At 27.1% G+C, this 22,756-nt stretch overlaps 1 long non-coding RNA gene across 4 annotated transcripts in view; it reads left to right on the forward strand.

The window, feature by feature from the left end:
- Positions 1 to 22,360, forward strand: part of LOC149056139 (uncharacterized) — a 36,105-nt gene extending 13,745 nt beyond the window's left edge. For all 4 annotated transcript variants that reach the window (XR_016191474.1, XR_016191476.1, XR_016191477.1 and 1 more), the window contains 3 exons: positions 453 to 552; positions 4,833 to 4,948; positions 22,245 to 22,360. This is a non-coding gene — a long non-coding RNA (uncharacterized LOC149056139). The remainder of the gene's footprint in view (positions 1 to 452; positions 553 to 4,832; positions 4,949 to 22,244) is intronic.
- The last annotated feature ends 396 nt before the right edge of the window (positions 22,361 to 22,756 follow it).

The raw sequence follows: 22,756 nt of genomic DNA on the forward strand, positions 1-22,756 counted from the left end.
ACACATTATAACTAGGTAGAGAAGATAAAAATTAAACATTAATCGGATTATTTTAGATATATAATACCTGTAATGCATAAAAGAAGCATGATCGTAATCAATAATCAAACAAAAATAGGCTAAGAAAAATAATATATTATATTATAATTTAAATTTAAAATTACAAATATTTTTTGTTTATTGTTGTATCACATTTAATTATTTAAATGAACATTATTCATAAGCGTGAACCTCCTTGGTAATAGAAGTTTTATTGAAATATTACACATCTTTGGATTTATCCTATTAGCGTAACATAATATAATCTGTGGCAATTGCCTTTTCAGAATCAGAAGTGGCAGTCGATTAAAAATTCTAAAATTATAATTTCAATGAACACTATAGAGCAAACATGAACTAAAAATATTCTGTATTCCGTATAATTTTAATTTCATAATTAATAATATTTTCAGACTTCAATTAAGTATCTGATGCGTTCTTACGTCGGTATCGGAGTGTACCCATACACGTCTCGGATTTCACCATAACCCCGAATAAGAGTCGATGTTTGAGGTGAGTTTATTTTCATATTCTTTTGAGGTTCGAATCTTATGTTAGGCTTTAAATAAATATTTAACGTCACGAAAAATATATTCCCAAGTTCCAAGTATCGTTGACGCATATTTTATTTCTAAGCGCGAAATTAAGAAATACGCGAGATCGAATAATATAAACGCGCTGCGTCGTTTTTCAGGTTGCCAGACGTATAATAATTATAATTTCATAATTATAACCTAAGTATGTGTTTGTAATCGACATTTTTCAATTTTTGTTTAGTTAGTTAATTGTAATAACCGTTTTAACTGATAACTCCAGTCTCCAAAACTCATAGGGATCAATTTTAATTCGTAAATGGTAATTTGTTCGAAATCCAACGTTAGAAGTCAGGAATTTAGAATAAAATATATTTTATTTCGATAAATTATGTATATTATAGATATTTATAGTTATTCATAACCTTTATTCTTTATCTTATATCTAATATCATAGGTACTTGTTAAGTTATTAGATTGTAGGTAGGTACACCTATAAAGCCTTATGACCAAAAGACTAAAAGAATTGATCACTGAGTGGTGAACTAAGCGGTTATGAAAAATATATTATAACTTAGTTATCATACATATAATAAATATCTGTTAAAATAGTGTATCTACCTAATACATACACACAGGAGTTATTATTTTCTTCAAAATTGTACAGTCATTATTTATTATGAAGTTACGTAAGGACGTAAGGTTAGGTAAATAACCAAACTCTAATTTATTGCAATCGAATTTTTATTCATTATATAAAACTCAATCTTTCAAAAATCATTATAGAATAATAATTATAATATTCATGAATTCTTGAAATAAAATAAATAAACAAACTAAAATACGCAATAATAATTAAAGTTTGTATAAAAAATTATTAAAATAAAAATGAATCGGTACTAGAGTTTTTGTAGCCATACAGTAGGTATAATGTTTTTATAGCCATATAAAATTATTAAGTTCTTGAATAAAATAATCAAAACACATAATAACATTAAACGGATTGTTTAGCTATATATTATCTGTAATGATAAAAAAAAAGTGGGTAAGTGGATGTCCCTCTGCTGTACAGGTTAGGGGGTGAGGTGGACCTCTGTCAAGAGTAGGTTAAATTTGAATGCAATGATAGGTATCCTTGTATACGAAAAACAATTCTGAACGTAGATGATTTGTCAGTCTAGGGTATATTATATTTAAATATTGTCATATATTCTATTTTGAAACAAATATTTTATTTTTCAATCAGGACGCATTTTGCATAAGGCATGGACGCATGGTTAATCAATTTTTTCAAAAACATTGCATGTAGTTATTATAATTCATAATGCCTTGTATTATCATAGATATACATATACTTGGTTTGAGGATAAATCGTTATCATTACGCGATTTCATAAAAATTTAAAACTCAAACGCTCAAAACATTTTTCATATAATGACGCATCAAATTTTCTCTATAGCTATTTGAAACAAAACTTATGGAAAACTTATTGTTAAATTTTATAACCTTAGATATAAATACAAACAATATTATGAATTTTGAACTACAAAATAATTTGCAAATATTCACGGTTTTGACGAATTTTTGTCAATATTTGAAATTCAAATGCTAATAAAAATTTAATTTGAATTTCCGATGGAAATTTTTTTTGTGATAAAGATTGACAAATTTGTAAGGAATGTAGTATTGAATTATCAAATCTTAGATTTAAAAACAAAATATTTATGAATTTCTAAATTAAAACAATTTGCGAATTTTTGTGATTTTTTCGTATTTTGTCAAAATTCAAAATTTGAATGCTTATAAAAAAAATTGTGACTATGAATTTATTTTATTTTTCAACTGCTATTGTAACAATATGTTAAGAGCCTTGTATTAAATTTTCAAGATTTTCTACCCAAAATGATGTGTGTTTTTTTTTGTTTTTGTGTCTGTGTACAGCATAACTAGTCGAAATAATGCTTCGATTTCAAACTTTGGGGGTGGTTTCCGATGTAAAACTGAAGATCCTAGGTGCATTATAGAGGTCAAAAGTAAACATTTTCCAACATTTTTCAAAAAAATCGAGAAAAACAAAAAAAAAAAATGACAGAAAAACGGGAATTTTTACGCAAAATCAGTTTTCGACCAAATCAATTTTTTTATATGGTTGTAATTCAAAAACTAATCACTGTAAATACTTGAAATTTTCACCAAATGTTTATGGTAGTGCTATCTAAATTTTTGACTTTTTTGAGTTATGTAGGTATAGACCAATGAAATTTTCGACTTTTTTGAGAATTTTTTTTTGAAGTGTCGGTAAAAACTTTTGGCCCTATCAAAATACTTGGAAATTGAATACAAAGTTCCTCATAAGTTATTCTTATAGTAATTAAAAAATTATAAAAATACATAGGCACAATTTTTTTTTATAGCATTTGAAGTTCAAATATTGACTTAATACGTAAAAATTACTGCAATTTTCAAACTATCTTAGATATAAATTCATAAAAGTTTTTCTTTTTAGATCTAAGATTTGAAAATTTAATACAAGGCTCCTAACATATTTTTACAATAGCAGTTGAAAAATAAAAGAAATACATAGTCACAAATTTTTTTTTCAAGAATTTACAGTTCAAAATTTGATTAAATACATAAAAAATACGGCAATGTTCAAATTATCTTAGATAGAAATTCATAAAAGTTTTTCTTTTTAATTCTAAGATTTGAGAGTTTAATACAAGGCTCATAATATAGTTTTGCAATAGCAGTTGAAAAATAAAAAAAATATATACCCACATTTTTTTTTTACATGCATTAAAATTTTAATTTTGACAACATACGTAAAAATCACAAAAATTCGCAAATTGTTTTAAGTTAGAAATTCATAAATATTTTGTTTTTAAATCTAAGATTTGATAATTCAATACTACATTCCTTACAAATTTGTCAATCTTTATCACAAAAAAAATTTCCATCGGAAATTCAAATTAAATTTTTATTAGCATTTGAATTTCAAATATTGACAAAAATTCGTCAAAACCATGAATATTTGCAAATTATTTAGTAGTTCAAAATTCATGATATTGTTTGTATTTATATCTAAGGTTATAAAATTTAACACCAAGTTTTCCATAAGTTTTGCTTCAAATAGCTATAGAGAAAATGTGAAGCGTCATTATAGGAAAAATGTTTTGAGCGTTTGAGTTTTAAATTTTTATGAAATCGCGTAATGATAACGATTTATCCTCAAACCAGGTACATGTATATCTATGATAATATAAGGTATTATGAATTATGATAACTAGATGATAACGACCACGGCTTAAGATAGAAGACTTCTATCTTAAGCCGTGATAACAACACTAATTGATTAACCATGCCATATGCAAAATGCATCTTAATTGAAAAATAAAATATTTGTTTCAAAATAGAATATATGACAATATTTAAATATATCCTAGACTGACAAATCATCTCCGTTCAGAATCGTTTTTCGTATACAATGATACCTATCATTGCATTCAAATTTAATCCCATCCATTACAGTAACCTACAGTACAGCAGAGCGACATCCACGACTTACCCGCTTTTTTATCTATATTAATTAAAAAAAAACTAATAATGATCGAAAATTGCATATACCTATGAATAGTTCAACTGAAGTAAAAAATTTTTGAAAATTTCATGGTGGATAGAATACTTATATTATATCAGTATACTTATATATACTTATATAAACATTCGGTGAAGATTTCATGTATCAATGGTCTTTTTCCCTTAATTTTTAGTTTGTTGAGCCCGATTATTTAGAAAAACATTAAGAATACTTTTGACCTCCAATGTACTAACTAGATTCACTTTCTGAACGAATAAGGTACTGAAGTCAAAAATCAAAGTACTTTTACTGTCCCAAAACGTGATGACAGACACAAAAAATAAATATATTCATGGTTTTGACGAATTTTTGTCAATATTTGAACTTCAAATGCTAATAAAAAAAAATTGTGCCTATGTTTTCTTATAATTTTTTAATCACTATAAGAATAATCTATGATTACTTTTGACCTCTATAATGCACCAAGGATATTCACTTTTACATCGGAAACCACCCCCAAAGTTTGAATATGAAGCATTATTTCGACTAGTTATGCTGTACATAGACACAAAATCAAAAAAAACAAAACACACATCATTGTAAAATCAATACATTCATCACTTCGTTCAGAATCTAAAATGAATAGGTCAGAAAATATTGATGAATATTTTATTGAATTTCAGAGATGGTATTCGTCAGTGAGGATTTGTCAACTAAATATCATATTCGTTGTGAAGCCTGTGTGAAATGTATTAACAATGTTTCGAAGATGAATTTTTATAATAGATTCAGATATTGGGTAAGTGATTTTATATTTTTCATTAGGTTTATTTTAATTTTATTAATTTATTAATTGATCAGGGGATATATTAGTTGCAATTTTTAAATTATTCGTTTTGTAACCACTGGTATAACACTATTCAAGTTATCAATAAAATCATGATAAAAATTAGGAAATTGGTCAGGTATAATATTTAAAATTTTTTTTTGTAATAATTTCCTCAATGATATTTAAATATTTTCACCAATTATCAGGTACGATGACCTGTAGGTACTATAGGAACTGGGTGTTTTAGAGTGGGGGAAGAGAAGGATAAAGAGAGAGAGAGAGAGAGAGAGAGAGAGAGAGAGAGAGAAAGTGAGAGAGAGAGAGAGAAAGAGAGAGAGAGAGAGATAGTGAGAAGTAGTGTAAAGAGATGGTAGAGAAGCAGAAGAAAAATTGAGAGAAAAAGGGTGAGAAAGAAAAGGAGGGATAGTAAGAGAGATATATAGTGTGAGGTAAGGTTAGATTAGGTTAGGTTAGGTAAGGTAGGTACTATAGTGACTTGTAGAGAGAGGGCGAGAGAAGGATAGTGTGAGAGGGAGTGAGAGAAGTAGATAAGGATGAAGGATAAGGGGATAAAGTGAATGAGAGGGTGCAAGTGTGAGAAAAACGGGTAGAGGGGGAAAGTCAGACGAGTGAGTGTGAGAGAGATAGGTGAGGGGGATGGTGTGAAATTGATAGGGTGAGAGAGAGGTAGTGTCAAAGGGAGATGATAAGGTTAGGTGGGGGAACAGAACAAAAAGCGAGAGAGAATTGTGAGAGGTTGTGAGAGACAGTGAGATAGGTGAAGGGGAGGGCGTGATAGGGATAGGAAGAAAGAGGGGTAGTGGCAGAGAGAGAGAATTAGGTTAGGTGGGGGGAAGGGAGATAGTTAGGTAGAATAGTTATGTTAACAATTCTGAATATGTAGGAAAGGATCTTAAATTGCAAAGGTCACTCGACCCTTTGAGTGGTACTACCAGGTTAGGTAAGGTTTACAACCTTCGACTTATGGGATAGACTAAAAAGAGAAGGTTGGTTAGGCCGATCAAGAGGATGTCAGTGGAATTTTTTTTCTCCGACTCTTGCGCAATATATCAAATTTTATGTTCACAATAATCTTAATAATTTCAAAAATTAGAGAAAAATGAATGGTTAGATTTTTATCTAGGGCATATCATAGGCTTATTATAATTAAATTATTAAGTGAGTTATGAGTATTTTAAAGTATTCATAATATAGCCTATAAGATGCTCTAGGTATTAATCATAAGTATCTTAAAATTTTAAAAGAGGCCATTTCACTCTAATTTTAGAAATTATTATGATTATAGTAAACGTAATATTTGCTATGTTGTGCGTGGGTCAGAGAGAAAAAAAAGAAATGCACTGACATCCTCTTAAGTGTTATCAAGTCAAAAAAGCTCTTGATTGTTGATTGTTTACATTATTATAAGTCTTGTAAAAAGTATGAATTTGTCATTACATATTTTGTTAAAATATCACATCAATCAAATGAATATTATCTTTAAAATAACAAATCTTATTTTTATATACAAATTTATAATTTCATTAAACATATTATAGTTAATAGTCTTATTATGAAAAATATTGAAATGCTCAATTAAATAAAAGTATTAGAGTTGTGGCTTGATAAGTAAAAAAATTTAAATATTATAAATTCTCATTCTCAAAATATTCATCTTAGGACTTCAATTTCAAAATAAAATATTTGAATACTTTTGTTTAATATTACTTTACAAGATTGTATTATGATTGTGATTAAAAAAATAAAAAGTAGGCATGATTGGAAGTAAAAGTTATAATTAATAACTGTAGGGCTAAGACTTTTATGTACTTACTAATAATTCATCAAATATATGCAGTTAAATATGCCTTAAAAAAAAATTACATTCTTTTATTACACTATAAAAATTACTTAATTAAATATTTTAGGCATTTTATCATATATTTATATATATACATATATACCGCGTATCCCACAAAACAGGGTAGGTACACTTTATCACTCATTACCCTTTAAATATACCCTGTAATCAATCATAAATTCCTATAGGTATGACTTAAAATTCTTTTAACTCAAATATTTTAGTGATATCCATACAACTTGGTTTTGTTGTTTTTGTGATTGGCATAGACTCCTACTTTTTGTTTCCTAAGAGTATTTTTTTTTTTTTTAATATATTGTTATGTTGTTTATTCATGAGATATTGTGTTAGATTAGTAAAATGTCTTGCCAATATTTTGATACTCCAATTAAAAGTTTGGTATAGTAGGGATAAGTTAAGTCCTGTGTTTAGTATGGTGATGTTTCATTGAATGTTTTTGATTTTGGTTTTATCAAGGCATTTTGTTGTTGTGATTGAATGATGAAATGTTACGTCTTCTTTAAATTTATTATCTTTAGTGTTTTTTTTTTAAATTCATTATCATGCTGTATATGCGAGATAAGTTGAGTAAGATTTGTGAAGATGCCTTTTAATATTTGTATATTATGTTGTTATTGTTGTCTATATTTATGATGAAGTTAGTTTCTAGCGTTTCCTGGCATAATTATTTATCGTAGAAATGCCTTCTCTTGATAACTTGTAGGTATGTAGGTAGTAGAATATCGAACGTCTTTTTATGACGTACCTACTTAATATGTATGAGATTGGATATTAGAATCTCTAATGTATTATTCTTATTTGATGTTTTGTTGTCTTTTTCTTTAGACTTTTGGAATATTTGCTTGATTCTGGCAATAGTGTTCAATGACATTATTCATTTGTTAGGTTTATTCAATCTTCTTTGGATTATATTTTATTTATTTATTAGTCGTCGTTTGGACTATAACTTTAATTTTATTTGAATCTAAACATCTCTGTGTTTAATTCTTTTAAAAAAATGTGTTAATCTTCTTTGGATTATATTTTATTTTTTATTATTCAACGCTTTGACTATAATTTTAATTTTATTTGATATTATATTAATACATTTATTTGATCTTTATTTATTATTAGTCATCATTTGGACTATAATATAGTTATAATATATTTTTATTTTATTTGAATCTAAACATCTCTGTGTTTAAATATTTTATAAAAATTGTATTAATCTTCTTAGGATTATATTTTATTTATTATTAGTCGTCGTTTGGACTATAACTTTAATTTTATTTGAATCTAAACATATCTGTGTTTAATTCTTTTATAAAAAATGTGTTAATCTTTGGATTATATTTTATTTATTATTATTCAACGCTTGGACTATAATTTTAATTTTATTTGAATCTTAAAAACTATGACGTGTTTAATTAATTTATAAAAAATGTGTTATACATTTCTGGATTATATTTTATTTATTATTAGTCATCATTTGGACTATAATAAAGTTATAATATATTTTTATTTTATTTGAATGTAAACATCTCTGAGTGATTATTTATATTTTATTTATACTTCTTAGTTTTTTAGTTTAGTCTCCAGTAAATTTGTTTTTTTTTTATAATGTACAATGACATTATTTATTTTTTAAATTATTGATAGTTAAATTTTTTTTTCTAGTCTGACATACTAGATTAGTATGATCAGATGAGCCCTTCCTTGTATGAGAATTTCATGATATTCAAAAATGATATTTAAAATAGGGATTTCCATTTAAAAAGAATGAAGAAATACATGACTTATAATAATTTTATGATTGATTTGTCTAGTTTAATGTCCAACAAACAGAATTAAAGATATTTACAGGTTAATGAGCAATAAAGTGTACCCTCTTATTTGAGACACATGATATTTTGTATATATTAAAAAAAAAAAAAAATTAAAGTGCTGGTAAAAATTTCATTTTTCTTTCATATTTAATATAATTATATTTCGACCCATAAAAATATTTACCTAAGTGCTTGATTTTCGATAAACTATCAAAAGATGCACTAAAAACATTTAGAATTTTATCACATAAGTTTTTAAATATGCTGTGTATTACTGTCTACTACTAACCTAGAAATAAGCATACAATAAAGCTTATAAAAAAGAAAAATATATAAAAAGCATAAAAAGTCTTTGCTCTAGAAAACATAAAACGTTTTAAAATAAAAATTTGTAATAGCAATTTGTCCAGATAAAAGAAAAACAACTTTTGTAGTTGATTAAGAGTTAAAAGAATTTTATTATGCAATTGAAAGCAATTTATAATACTAGTTTTTTTTAAATTAATCCAAATCTCTAATGCTGGAAAGAAGAAATAAGATCTGGTGATAGATAATTTTTCTGAGAAATACAATCATTTTTAAAGTATTATTTTAGTTGATTGTTGGAATCTATACTAGTGTTAATCGTATACTTTTTCGACTAGTCTAATGGAATTTTTAAATTTTAGATTTTAGAAATAAAAACAAATTTTTTTTGTTGTATTTATTACCTAAGGTATTCAATATTTTAAGTGACATACGTGTTGTTTTTATTATTAGCTATAAAAATATAAAAGAATTTTTGAACTTGATAAAAAATAGACGTACAAGTACGAATTATCTCATATTATAGATATGGTTTCTATATGCTAAAAAAGTAAATTTTGGACCTAAAGGTCAACACATCGACTGTCGTCGCTAGCTCCCGGATGGGCAACCACCTGGGTTCTTAGTGACAAATCCTCGTCTTATTTACATGTGTTTAAAACCAAACAGTAAAATCAGGTTATGCAGTTGATATCTTGAAAACAAAAAAATTGCCTCTGGCCTGGTTTATGCACTGCACACTATAGTTGTATACTGTATTTTGGGGTATGGTGTGGCGCGGTGGTTTGCCGTGGTCAAACATCGCCTGGCGTCACTAGCTCCTGGATGGGTGACCACCTGGGTTCTTAGTGACGAATCCTTACCCCACATACTCACGTGTTTCTAAACAAACACACGCAATATGGACATATAATTGCCGAAGGATTTGTTTAAAAAAATAACCTATATTATATAATAATAAAATAATAAGAAACCAATTGTACATTGTTTAAGTCTATATGAGATATTTTACTTCATGCTATAACTTTTTAATAATAATAATTAACAATAAGTATGTAATTTGAGATATTTTAGATGATTAAATTTTCTTTTGGACACTTGATCTTTGTCACAAAAATGTACAGACACTGTGATGTAAAGATTACCAATCACACTGCAAAATGTTATGTTGAAATAATAAATAATAATATTTTATTGTAGAAAAGATTGTGTAAACATTTTTTTAGATCGTTTCTTTAAAAAATTTTCAAAATCGTAATAATTCAATTTCTGGTGTTTAGCGTCGTTTATATTAAGTACCATATAAAAATAAAAATAAAATTACCATTATGGTACCACCCGACGTTTTTGCTCCCGGAAAAGCATGATAACTATAATTTTAGTGTGTTGGAAGGGGAAATAATTTAGATATTACACCATTTCTGTCGCACTCTCATTTTCTTCAACAGGACTTTTGTAAGTCGGAGACAGTACAAACACATAAATCTTTAATAATTATTAGTTATTACTTGTACAATTTACATCCAATCATACTTGCGAGTTTAGATGACAATTTTTAAATTGGACTTAATAGAATGTACTATCACGTATAGTCATTTATGCACTCATCGCGGCCAGACACTCGTCATATAAATATATGCTTTAAGTTATATACACCAAAAAATTGGGCATGGCTCTATCCATAATATATTATCTAAGAAGCAGTTGAACCGAAGTGCTAAAAATCTAGTAGGGAGAAAAATATTTCAAGAGGCTCAACATCTTAATAATAAGAGCTATTTCTATGAGGTTAACAATCAATAGAACAACTTGATAAGTAAACACTTATATCGGAAATCAACTAAGGATCTTTTTATTCAAAGTGTCCTAGTTAACCATCCGTTTGTCACGCGTTACCCAAATAGCATTTATTGTTCTACGATCTTTTAAATTGATACTTATTAAACCCAGTGTCGTAGTCAGCCTTCCGGAGGGGTATTGGGTGTATAGTACTATATACACTTATTCCCTCCTCAAATCCTAACCCTGGCTACAGCACTGCCTTCCCCGCGGACAAGTAGATGGTTACCTACATAAGTCACCAGAAGGTTAGTTTAGGTTAGGTACCTATCGACAATGGTAAGTTGAGCTCAAGTGATGATAGATGACTATCATCACTGGTCGTGACCTTTGCATAGATCTTTTCTTACTAACTAACAAGGTATTCGAAATTGTCGACATAATGAAGAAAAATATTTAAAAATTAACGAGGGAAATATTAATACTACAATTATACTAAAATATAATATCATACTTATATATTTGTGAATTATACGTACTTTTTTTTTAAGCTTTTATAATGAATACTTAATCCTTAAAATATTATATATACCTGATTAATAGTGACATAATTTGGATCACGGTTTTAATGCCATACGAGTATTAGTGTTATACCAGTAATTCATATGAACTAATGTCAATCACAGTAAATAATGCGTCCGCTGATGATCAGAGTCTGATCAAAATTAGTTCAATAAACTATAAAAAATCTAGTTCATTTTCGTGTTCACAATTATCAAACATTATTAGCCACATGCTACTAAAAAAATAATTTTATCATGATTTAATTATCTTTCATTTATTTTTCTTGAGAATACATATTGCATTCTTCATAGTGTATTCCAAGGACTATAATTTTTTCAAAATTTCTTTTTTGATCCTTTAAATTCATTTGCCTGAGGGTGCAAAAAACCACCTTTCAATTTTTATTATCAAAATATACTTATAGCTATAGTTTATTTATGTGGTGAAATTTTCAAACTTTTTAAATCATGTTCAACTAAAAAACATAATTTTATCATGATTTAATTATCATTCTTTTATTTTTCTTGGGAATACATAGTGCAGTCTTCATTGTGTATTCCAAGGACTATTATTTTTTCCAATTTTCTTTTTTGATCCTAAAAAATCATTTGCCTGCGTCCGCCAATACCCCCTTTCCATTTTTATTTTCAAAATATAACTCTAGTTTGTTTTTGTGGTCACAATTTTCAGACTATTTAAATCATGTTCAACTAAAAAACATAATTTTCATAATTTAATTATCATTCTTTTATTATTCTTGAGAATACATTTTGCAGTCTTAATTGTGTATTCCAAGGACTCTAATTTTTACAAATTTCTTTTTTGATCCTTAAAAGTCATTTGCCTGCGGGCGCCAATACCCCCTTTCAATTTTTATTTTCAAAATATATCATAAGTTTATTTTTGTGGATACAATTTTTAAACCTTATTAGCCACTTGCGACAAAAAACATATTTTTATCATGATTTAATTATCATTCTTTTACATTTCTTGAGAATACATATTGCAGTCTTCATTGAGTATTCCAAGGACTCTAATTTTTTCCAAATATCTTTTTTGATCCTTAAAAATCATTTGCCTGCGGGCGCCAATACCCCCTTTCAATTTTTATTTTCAAAATATATCATTAGTTTAGTTTTGTGGACACAATTTATAAACTTAATTAGCCACTTGCGACAAAAAACATATTTTTATCATGATTTAATAATCCTTCATTTTTTATTTCATTTATTTTTCATGAAAATACATAGTGAAGGCTTCCTTGTGTATTTTAAGACTGTAATTTTTTCGAAATTTATTTTTTTGATACTTAAAAATCATTTTCCTGAAGGTGCAAATACCCCCTTTCCATTTTTGTTTTCAAAATATAGCTATATTTTATTTTTGTGCGCACAATTTTTAAACTTTATCATCCACTTGCCAGTATTGGAATTGGAATTGGTATTGGTATTGGTATTGGTATTGGTATTGGTATTGGTATTGGTATTGGTATTGGTATTGGTATTGGTATTGGTATTGGTATTGGTATTGGTATTGGTATTGGTATTGGTATTGGTATTGGTATTAGCACAAGCAGGCAAATGATTTTTAAGGATCAAATATGCTATTTGGAAAAAAATTGTCCTTGGAATACACAATCAAGACTGCATTATGTCTTTTCAACGAAAATAAATGAAAGATAATTACTAATACCCCTTTCCATTTTTATATTCAATATACACCTCCAGTTTGTTTTTGTGGGCACAATTTTTAAACTTTATTAGCTACTTGCCACTAAGAAACATAGTTTTATCAAGATTTAATTATTCTTCCTTTTTTTCTTGATAATAAATATTGCAATATTCATTGTGTATTCCAAGGACTCTAATTTTTTCCAAATTTCTTTTTTGATCCTTAAAAATCATTTGCCTGCGGGCGCAAATACCCCCTTTCCAATTTTATTTTCAAAATATAGCTCTAGTTTATTTTTATGTAGACAAATTTTAAACTTTATAAGCCACTTGCCACTAAAAAACATAATTTTATCATTATTTAATTATCCTTCTTTTGTTTCTCTTGAGAATACATAGTCCAGTCTTCATTGTGTATTATAAGACTCTAATTAAATTTTTTTTGATCCTTAAAGCTCATTTGCCAGTGGGCGCCAATACCCCCTTTCCATTTTTATTTTCAAAATATAACTCTAGTTTGTTTTTGTGGTCACAATTTTCAAACTTTTTAAATCATGTTCAGCTAAAAAACATAATTTTCATAATTTAACTATCGTTCTTTATTTTTCTTGAGATTACATTTTGCAGTCTTCATTGTGTATTCTAAGACCATAATTTTTTCCCAATTTCCTTTTTGATCCTTAAAAATCATTTGCATACGGGCGCCAATACCCCCTTTCAATTTTTATTTCAAAATTTATCAGCAGTTTCTTTTTGTGGACACAATTTTTACACTTTATTAGCAACTTGCCACTTAAAAACATAGTTTTATCATGATTTAATTATCATTCTTTTACTTTTCTTGAGAATACATATTGCAGTCTTCATTGAGTATTCCAAGGACTCTAATTTTTTCCAAATATCTTTTTTGATCCTTAAAAATCATTTGCCTGCGGGCGCCAATACCCCCTTTCAATTTTTTTTTTCAAAATATATCATTAGTTTAGTTTTGTGGACACAATTTATAAACTTAATTAGCCACTTGCGACAAAAAACATATTTTTATCATGATTTAATAATCCTTCATTTTTTATTTCATTTATTTTTCATGAAAATACATAGTGAAGGCTTCCTTGTGTATTTTAAGACTGTAATTTTTTCGAAATTTATTTTTTTGATACTTAAAAATCATTTTCCTGAAGGTGCAAATACCCCCTTTCCATTTTTGTTTTCAAAATATAGCTATATTTTATTTTTGTGCGCACAATTTTTAAACTTTATCATCCACTTGCCAGTATTGGAATTGGAATTGGTATTGGTATTGGTATTGGTATTGGTATTGGTATTGGTATTGGTATTGGTATTGGTATTGGTATTGGTATTGGTATTGGTATTGGTATTGGTATTGGTATCGGTATCGGTATCGGTATCGGTATTGGTATTGGTATTGGTATTGGTATTGGTATTGGTATTGGTATTGGTATTGGTATTAGCACAAGCAGGCAAATGATTTTTAAGGATCAAAAATGCTATTTGGAAAAAAATTGTCCTTGGAATACACAATCAAGACTGCACTATGTCTTTTCAACGAAAATAAATGAAAGATAATTACTAATACCCCTTTCCATTTTTATATTCAATATACACCTCCAGTTTGTTTTGGTGGGCACAATTTTTAAACTTTATTAGCTACTTGCCACTAAGAAACATAGTTTTATCAAGATTTAATTATTCTTCCTTTTTTCTTGATAATAAATATTGCAATATTCATTGTGTATTCCAAGGACTCTAATTTTTTCCAAATTTCTTTTTTGATCCTTAAAAATCATTTGCCTGCGGGCGCAAATACCCCCTTTCCAATTTTATTTTCAAAATATAGCTCTAGTTTATTTTTATGTAGACAAATTTTAAACTTTATAAGCCACTTGCCACTAAAAAACATAATTTTATCATTATTTAATTATCCTTCTTTTGTTTCTCTTGAGAATACATAGTCCAGTCTTCATTGTGTATTATAAGACTCTAATTAAATTTTTTTTGATCCTTAAAGCTCATTTGCCAGTGGGCGCCAATACCCCCTTTCCATTTTTATTTTCAAAATATAACTCTAGTTTGTTTTTGTGGTCACAATTTTCAAACTTTTTAAATCATGTTCAGCTAAAAAACATAATTTTCATAATTTAACTATCGTTCTTTATTTTTCTTGAGATTACATTTTGCAGTCTTCATTGTGTATTCTAAGACCATAATTTTTTCCCAATTTCCTTTTTGATCCTTAAAAATCATTTGCATACGGGCGCCAATACCCCCTTTCAATTTTTATTTCAAAATTTATCAGCAGTTTCTTTTTGTGGACACAATTTTTACACTTTATTAGCAACTTGCCACTTAAAAACATAGTTTTATCATGATTTAATTATCATTCTTTTACTTTTCTTGAGAATACATATTGCAGTCTTCATTGAGTATTCCAAGGACTCTAATTTTTTCCAAATATCTTTTTTGATCCTTAAAAATCATTTGCCTGCGGGCGCCAATACCCCCTTTCAATTTTTTTTTTCAAAATATATCATTAGTTTAGTTTTGTGGACACAATTTATAAACTTAATTAGCCACTTGCGACAAAAAACATATTTTTATCATGATTTAATAATCCTTCATTTTTTATTTCATTTATTTTTCATGAAAATACATAGTGAAGGCTTCCTTGTGTATTTTAAGACTGTAATTTTTTCGAAATTTATTTTTTTGATACTTAAAAATCATTTTCCTGAAGGTGCAAATACCCCCTTTCCATTTTTGTTTTCAAAATATAGCTATATTTTATTTTTGTGCGCACAATTTTTAAACTTTATCATCCACTTGCCAGTATTGGAATTGGAATTGGTATTGGTATTGGTATTGGTATTGGTATTGGTATTGGTATTGGTATTGGTATTGGTATTGGTATTGGTATTGGTATTGGTATTGGTATTGGTATTGGTATTGGTATTGGTATCGGTATCGGTATCGGTATTGGTATTGGTATTGGTATTGGTATTGGTATTGGTATTGGTATTGGTATTAGCACAAGCAGGCAAATGATTTTTAAGGATCAAAAATGCTATTTGGAAAAAAATTGTCCTTGGAATACACAATCAAGACTGCACTATGTCTTTTAAACAAAAATAAATGAAAGATAATTACTAATACCCCTTTCCATTTTTATATTCAATATACACCTCCAGTTTGTTTTGGTGGGCACAATTTTTAAACTTTATTAGCTACTTGCCACTAAGAAACATAGTTTTATCAAGATTTAATTATTCTTCCTTTTTTTCTTGATAATAAATATTGCAATATTCATTGTGTATTCCAAGGACTCTAATTTTTTCCAAATTTCTTTTTTGATCCTTAAAAATCATTTGCCTGCGGGCGCAAATACCCCCTTTCCAATTTTATTTTCAAAATATAGCTCTAGTTTATTTTTATGTAGACAAATTTTAAACTTTATAAGCCACTTGCCACTAAAAAACATAATTTTATCATTATTTAATTATCCTTCTTTTGTTTCTCTTGAGAATACATAGTCCAGTCTTCATTGTGTATTATAAGACTCTAATTAAATTTTTTTTGATCCTTAAAGCTCATTTGCCAGTGGGCGCCAATACCCCCTTTCCATTTTTATTTTCAAAATATAACTCTAGTTTGTTTTTGTGGTCACAATTTTCAAACTTTTTAAATCATGTTCAGCTAAAAAACATAATTTTCATAATTTAACTATCGTTCTTTATTTTTCTTGAGATTACATTTTGCAGTCTTCATTGTGTATTCTAAGACCATAATTTTTTCCCAATTTCCTTTTTGATCCTTAAAAATCATTTGCATACGGGCGCCAATACCCCCTTTCAATTTTTATTTCAAAATTTATCAGCAGTTTCTTTTTGTGGACACAATTTTTACACTTTATTAGCAACTTGCCACTTAAAAACATAGTTTTATCATGATTTAATTATCATTCTTTTACTTTTCTTGAGAATACATATTACAGTCTTCATTGTGTATTCAAAGGGTATAAATTTTTTTTAAATTTCTTTTTTGAGCCTTAAAAATCATTTGCCTGCAGCCACCAATACCCCCATTCAATTTTTATTTCAAAATATATCACTAATTTATTTTTGTGGACACAATTTTTAAACTTTATTAGCTACTTGCCACTAAGAAACATAGTTTTATCATGATTTAATTATTCTTCCTTTTTTTCTTGATAATAAATATTGCAATCTTCATTGTGTATTCCAAGGACTCTAATTTTTTCCAAATTTCTTTTTTGATCCTTAAAAATCGTTTGCCTGAGGGTGCCAATACCCCCTTTCCATTTTTATTTTCAAAATATAACTCTAGTTTGTTTTTGTGGTCACAATTTTCAAACTTTTTAAATCATGTTCAACTAAAAAACATAATTTTCATAATTTAATTATCATTCTTTTATTATTCTTGAGAATACATTTTGCAGTCTAAATTGTGTATTCCAAGGACTCTAATTTTTACAAATTTCTTTTTTTATCCTTAAAAGTCATTTGCCTGCGGGCGCCAATACCCCCTTTCCATTTTTATTTCAAAATTTATCAGCAGTTTCTTTTTTGGACACAATTTTTACACTTTATTAGCAACTTGCCACTAAAAAACATAGTTTTATCATGATTTAATTATCATTCTTTTACTTTTCTTGAGAATACATATTGCAGTCTTCATTGAGTATTCCAAGGACTCTAATTTTTTCCAAATATCTTTTTTGATCCTTAAAAATCATTTGCCTGCGGGCGCCAATACCCCCTTTCAATTTTTATTTTCAAAATATATCATTAGTTTAGTTTTGTGGACACAATTTATAAACTTAATTAGCCACTTGCGACAAAAAACATATTTTTATCATGATTTAATAATCCTTCATGTTTTATTTCATTTATTTTTCTTGAAAATACATAGTGAAGGCTTCCTTGTGTATTCTAAGACTGTAATTTTTTCCAAATTTATATTTTTGATCCATAAAAATCATTTGCCTGCGGTCACAAATGCCCCTTTCCATTTCTCTTTTCAAAATATACTTGTAGCTATAGTTTATTTATGTGGTCACAATTTTCAAACTTTTTAAATCATGTTCAACTAAAAAACATAATTTTCATAATTTAATTATCATTCTTTTATTATTCTTGAGAATACATTTTGCAGTCTAAATTGTGTATTTCAAGGACTCTAATTTTTACAAATTTCTTTTTTGATCCTTGAAAGTCATTTGCCTGCGGGCGCCAATACCCCCTTTCAATTTTTATTTTCAAAATATATCATAAGTTTATTTTTGTGGACACAATTTTTAAACCTTATTAGCCACTTGCGACAAAAAACATATTTTTATCATGATTTAATAATCCATCATTTTTTATTTCATTTATTATTATTAAAAATAAATATTGAAGGCTTCATTGTGTATTCTAAGAACATAATTTTTACAAATTTCTTTTTTGATCCTTAAAAATCATTTGCCTTGGGCGCCAATACCCCCTTTCCATTTTTATTTTCAAAATATAACTGCAGTTTATTTTTGTGGTCACAATTTTTAAACTTTATCATCCACTTGCCAGTATTGGAATTGGAATTGGAATTCGTATTGGTATTGGTATTGGTATTGGTATTGGTATTGGTATTGGTATTGGTATTGGTATTGGTATTGGTATTGGTATTGGTATTAGCACAAGCAGGCAAATGATTTTTAAGGATCAAAAATGCTATTTGGAAAAAAATTGTCCTTGGAATACACAATTAAGACTGCACTATGTCTTTTCAACGAAAATAAATGAAAGATAATTACTAATACCCCTTTCCATTTTTATGTTCAATATACACCTCCAGTTTGTTTTTGTGGGCACAATTTTTAAACTTTATTAGTTACTTGCCACTAAGAAACATAGTTTTATCAAGATTTAATTATTCTTCCTTTTTTTCTTGATAATAAATATTGCAATCTTCATTGTGTATTCCAAGGACTCTAATTTTTTCCAAATTTCTTTTTTGATCCTTAAAAATCATTTGCCTGCGGGCGCAAATACCCCCTTTCCAATTTTATTTTCATAATATAGCTCTAGTTTATTTTTGTGGTCACAATTTTTAAACTTTTTTATCCATTTCCAACTACAAAACATAACTTAACTTATAAATTAAGTTAACTATTTAAAGATAAATAAATAGTAAATACACACTGACGCGGATTTTTTTTACTAAATTATATAAATAATTTTGGGGTAACAAAATGATACTCTTGCCACCCCATAAAAATGTTTGGGGTCACGACCGCTACCCCTCGCTACCCCATAGTTACGCCACTGCTGCAGGTAATATATAAAAGGATGAAAATTAATCATCTAATAGTTGTAGGTATGTAATCAATATATACACACAGGAGTTATTATTTTCTTCAAAATTGTACAGTCATTATATATTATGAAGTTACGTAAGGCTAGGTAAATAACCAAACCCTAATTTATTGCAATCGAATTTTTATTCATTTCATACAACTCAATCTTTCAAAAATTATTATAGAATAATAATTATAATATTCATGAATTCTTGAAATAAAATAAATAAACAAATTAAAATATGCAATAATAATTAAAGTTTGTATAAAAAATTAATAAAATAAAAATGAATCGGTACTAAAGTTTTAGTAGCCATACAGTAGGTATAATGTTTTTATAGCCATATAAAATTAATAAGTTCTTGAATAAAATAATCAAAATTCATAACACATAATAACATTAAACGGATTGTTTAGCTATATTTTATCTGTAATGATAAAAAAAAAAAGTGGGTAAGTGGATATCGCTCTGCTGTAAAGGTTAGGGGGTGGGGTGGACCTCTGACAAGGGTAGGTTAAATTTGAATGAAATGATAGGTATCATTGTATACGAAAAACGATTCTGAACGGAGATGATTTGTCAGTCTAGGATATATTATATTTAAATATTATCATATATTCTATTTTGAAACAAATATTTTATTTTTCAATTAAGACGCATTTTACATAAGGCATGGTTAATCATTTTTTCCAAAATTATTGCATGTAGTTAACATAATTCATAATACCTTATATTATCATAGATATACATATACTTGGTTTGAGGATAAATCGTTATCATTACGCGATTTCATAAAAATTTAAAACTCAAACGCTCAAAACATTTTTCATATAATGACGCATCAAATTTTTTCTCTACCTATTTGATTTAAAACTTATAAAAAACTTAGTGTTAAATTTTATAACCTTAGATATAAAATACAAACAATATTATGAATTTTTAACTATAAAATAATTTGCAAATATTCACGATTTTGACGAATTTTTGTCAATATTTGAAATTCAAATGCTAATTAAAATTTAATTTGAATTTCTGGAAGACATTTTTTTTTGTGATAAAGATTGAAAAATTTGTAAGGAATCTTGTATTAAATTTTCAAATCTTAGATTTAAAAAGAAAATTTTTATGAATTTCTAGCTTAAAACAATTTGCGAATTTTTGTGATTATTACGTATTTTGTCAAAATTCAAAATTTGAATGCTTATAAAATAAATTGTGACTATGAATTTATTTTATTTTTCAACTACTATTGAAACAATATGTTAAGAGGCTTGTATTAAATTTTCAAGATTTTCTAACCAAAAAATAAATTTTTATCGATATTAATTTAAAAAAAACTAATAATGATCGAAAATTGCATATACCTAAGAATAGTTCAACTTAAGTCCAAATTTTTTGAAAATTTCATGGTGGATAGAATATACTTATATAAACATTCGGTGAAAATTTCATGTATCAATGGTCATTTGTTTTAAAGTTACATCAAAAATCAAAATCGATTTTGTCGTAAACTGATTGTGCGGAAATTTTCCCGTTTTTTCACTTAGTTTTTAGTTTGTTTATCCCGATTATTTACAAAAATATTAAGAATACTTTTGACCACCAAAGTACCAACTAGATTCACTTTCTGGTCGAATAACGTACCGAAGTCAAAAATCGAAGCACTTTTACTGCCCCAAAACGTGATGACAGACACAAAAAAATTAAATATATTCATGGTTTTGACGAATTTTTGTCAATATTTGAACTTCAAATGCTAATAAAATAAAAAATTTTGTCTAGGTATTCTTATAATTTTTTAATCACTATAAGAATAATCTATGAGAAACTTTATATTAAAATTTCAAGTATTTTGATTGGGCCAAAAAAAATTTATCGACACTTCAAAATAAAGTTTTCAGTATAGTTATCTATAAATATCTCAAAAAAAGTGAAAATATTTTGAAAATTAAATCATGTAAGGAAATTCCAATCTAAATAACTGGTAAAATGTTCAAGGATCTACGACTTATACTTTTTGAATGATAACAAATATTTAAAATCGTTTGAGGATAAATCGCTATCGTTACGCTATTTCGTAAAAATTTAAAATTCAAACGCACTTAAAATTTTTACTATAATGATGCTTCGAGTTTTCTCTATAGCTACTTGAGGGAAAACGTATGGAAAACTTAGTGTCGTATTTTTAATCCTTAGTTATAAACACAAACATTTGTTGATTTTTTAACTTCAAAATTGCTTGCAAATTGTCGTGTTTTCGACAGATTTCGTAAAAATTTGAACTATAAACGCTTATAAAAAAAAATTGTGATTATGTATTCTTATAATGTTTTAATCACTATAAGAATAACTTATGAGAAACTTTGTATTCAATTTTCAAGTTTTTTTATATGGCCAAAAAAATTTTATCGACATTTCAAAAAAAAATTTTCAGAAAAATCTAAAATTTCAGTGGTCTATAAATAACTCTTAACTTAAAACTGTATATAGATTACACTAACATAAACATTTGGTGAAAATCTCAAGTATTTACTGCAGTGATTAGTTTTTGAATTACAACCATATAAAAAAATCGATTTGGTTGAAAACTGGTTTTGCGTAAAATTTCTGTTTTTCTGTCATTTTTTTTGTTGTTTTTTTCGATTTTTTTGAAAACTGTTGGAAAGTTTTTACTTTTGACCTCTATAATGCACCAAGGATATTCACTTTTATATCGGAAACCACCTCCAACGTTTGAAGTTGAAGCATTATTTCAACTAGTTATGCTGTACAGACACAAAAAAAAAACACACACACACATCATTGTAAAATCAATACATTCATCACTTCGTTCAGAATCTAAAATGAATAGGTCAGAAAATATTGTTGAATATTTTATTGAAATTTCAGAGATGGTATTCGTCAGTGAAGATTTGCCAACTAAATATCATATTCGTTGTGAAGTCTGTGTGAAATGTATTAACAATGTTTCGAAGATGAAGTTTTATAGTAGATTAAGATATTGGGTAAGTGATTTTCTATTTTTTAGTAGGTTTATTTTTATTTTATTAATTTATTAATTGATCAGGAGATAGATTACTAGCAATTTTTAAATTATTCGTTTTGTAACCACTGGTATAACACTATTCAAGTTATCAATAAAATCATGATAAAAATTAGGAAATTGGTCAGGTATAATATTTAAAATTTTTTTTTGTAATAATTTCCTCAATGATATTTAAATATTTTCACCAATTATCAGGTACGATGACCTGTAGGTACTATAGGAACTGGGTGTTTTAGAGTGGGGGAAGAGAAGGATAAAGAGAGAGAGAGAGAGAGAGAGAGAGAGAGAGAGAGAGAGAGAGAGAGAGAGAGAGAGAGAGTGAGAGAGAGTGAGTGAGAAGTAGTGTAGAGAGATG

This window comes from Diuraphis noxia, unplaced genomic scaffold (assembly GCF_037042655.1).
Source record: "Diuraphis noxia isolate RWA-SAM2 unplaced genomic scaffold, SU_Dnox_SAM2 contig0004, whole genome shotgun sequence".
NCBI classification, from domain to species: domain Eukaryota; kingdom Metazoa; phylum Arthropoda; class Insecta; order Hemiptera; family Aphididae; genus Diuraphis; species Diuraphis noxia.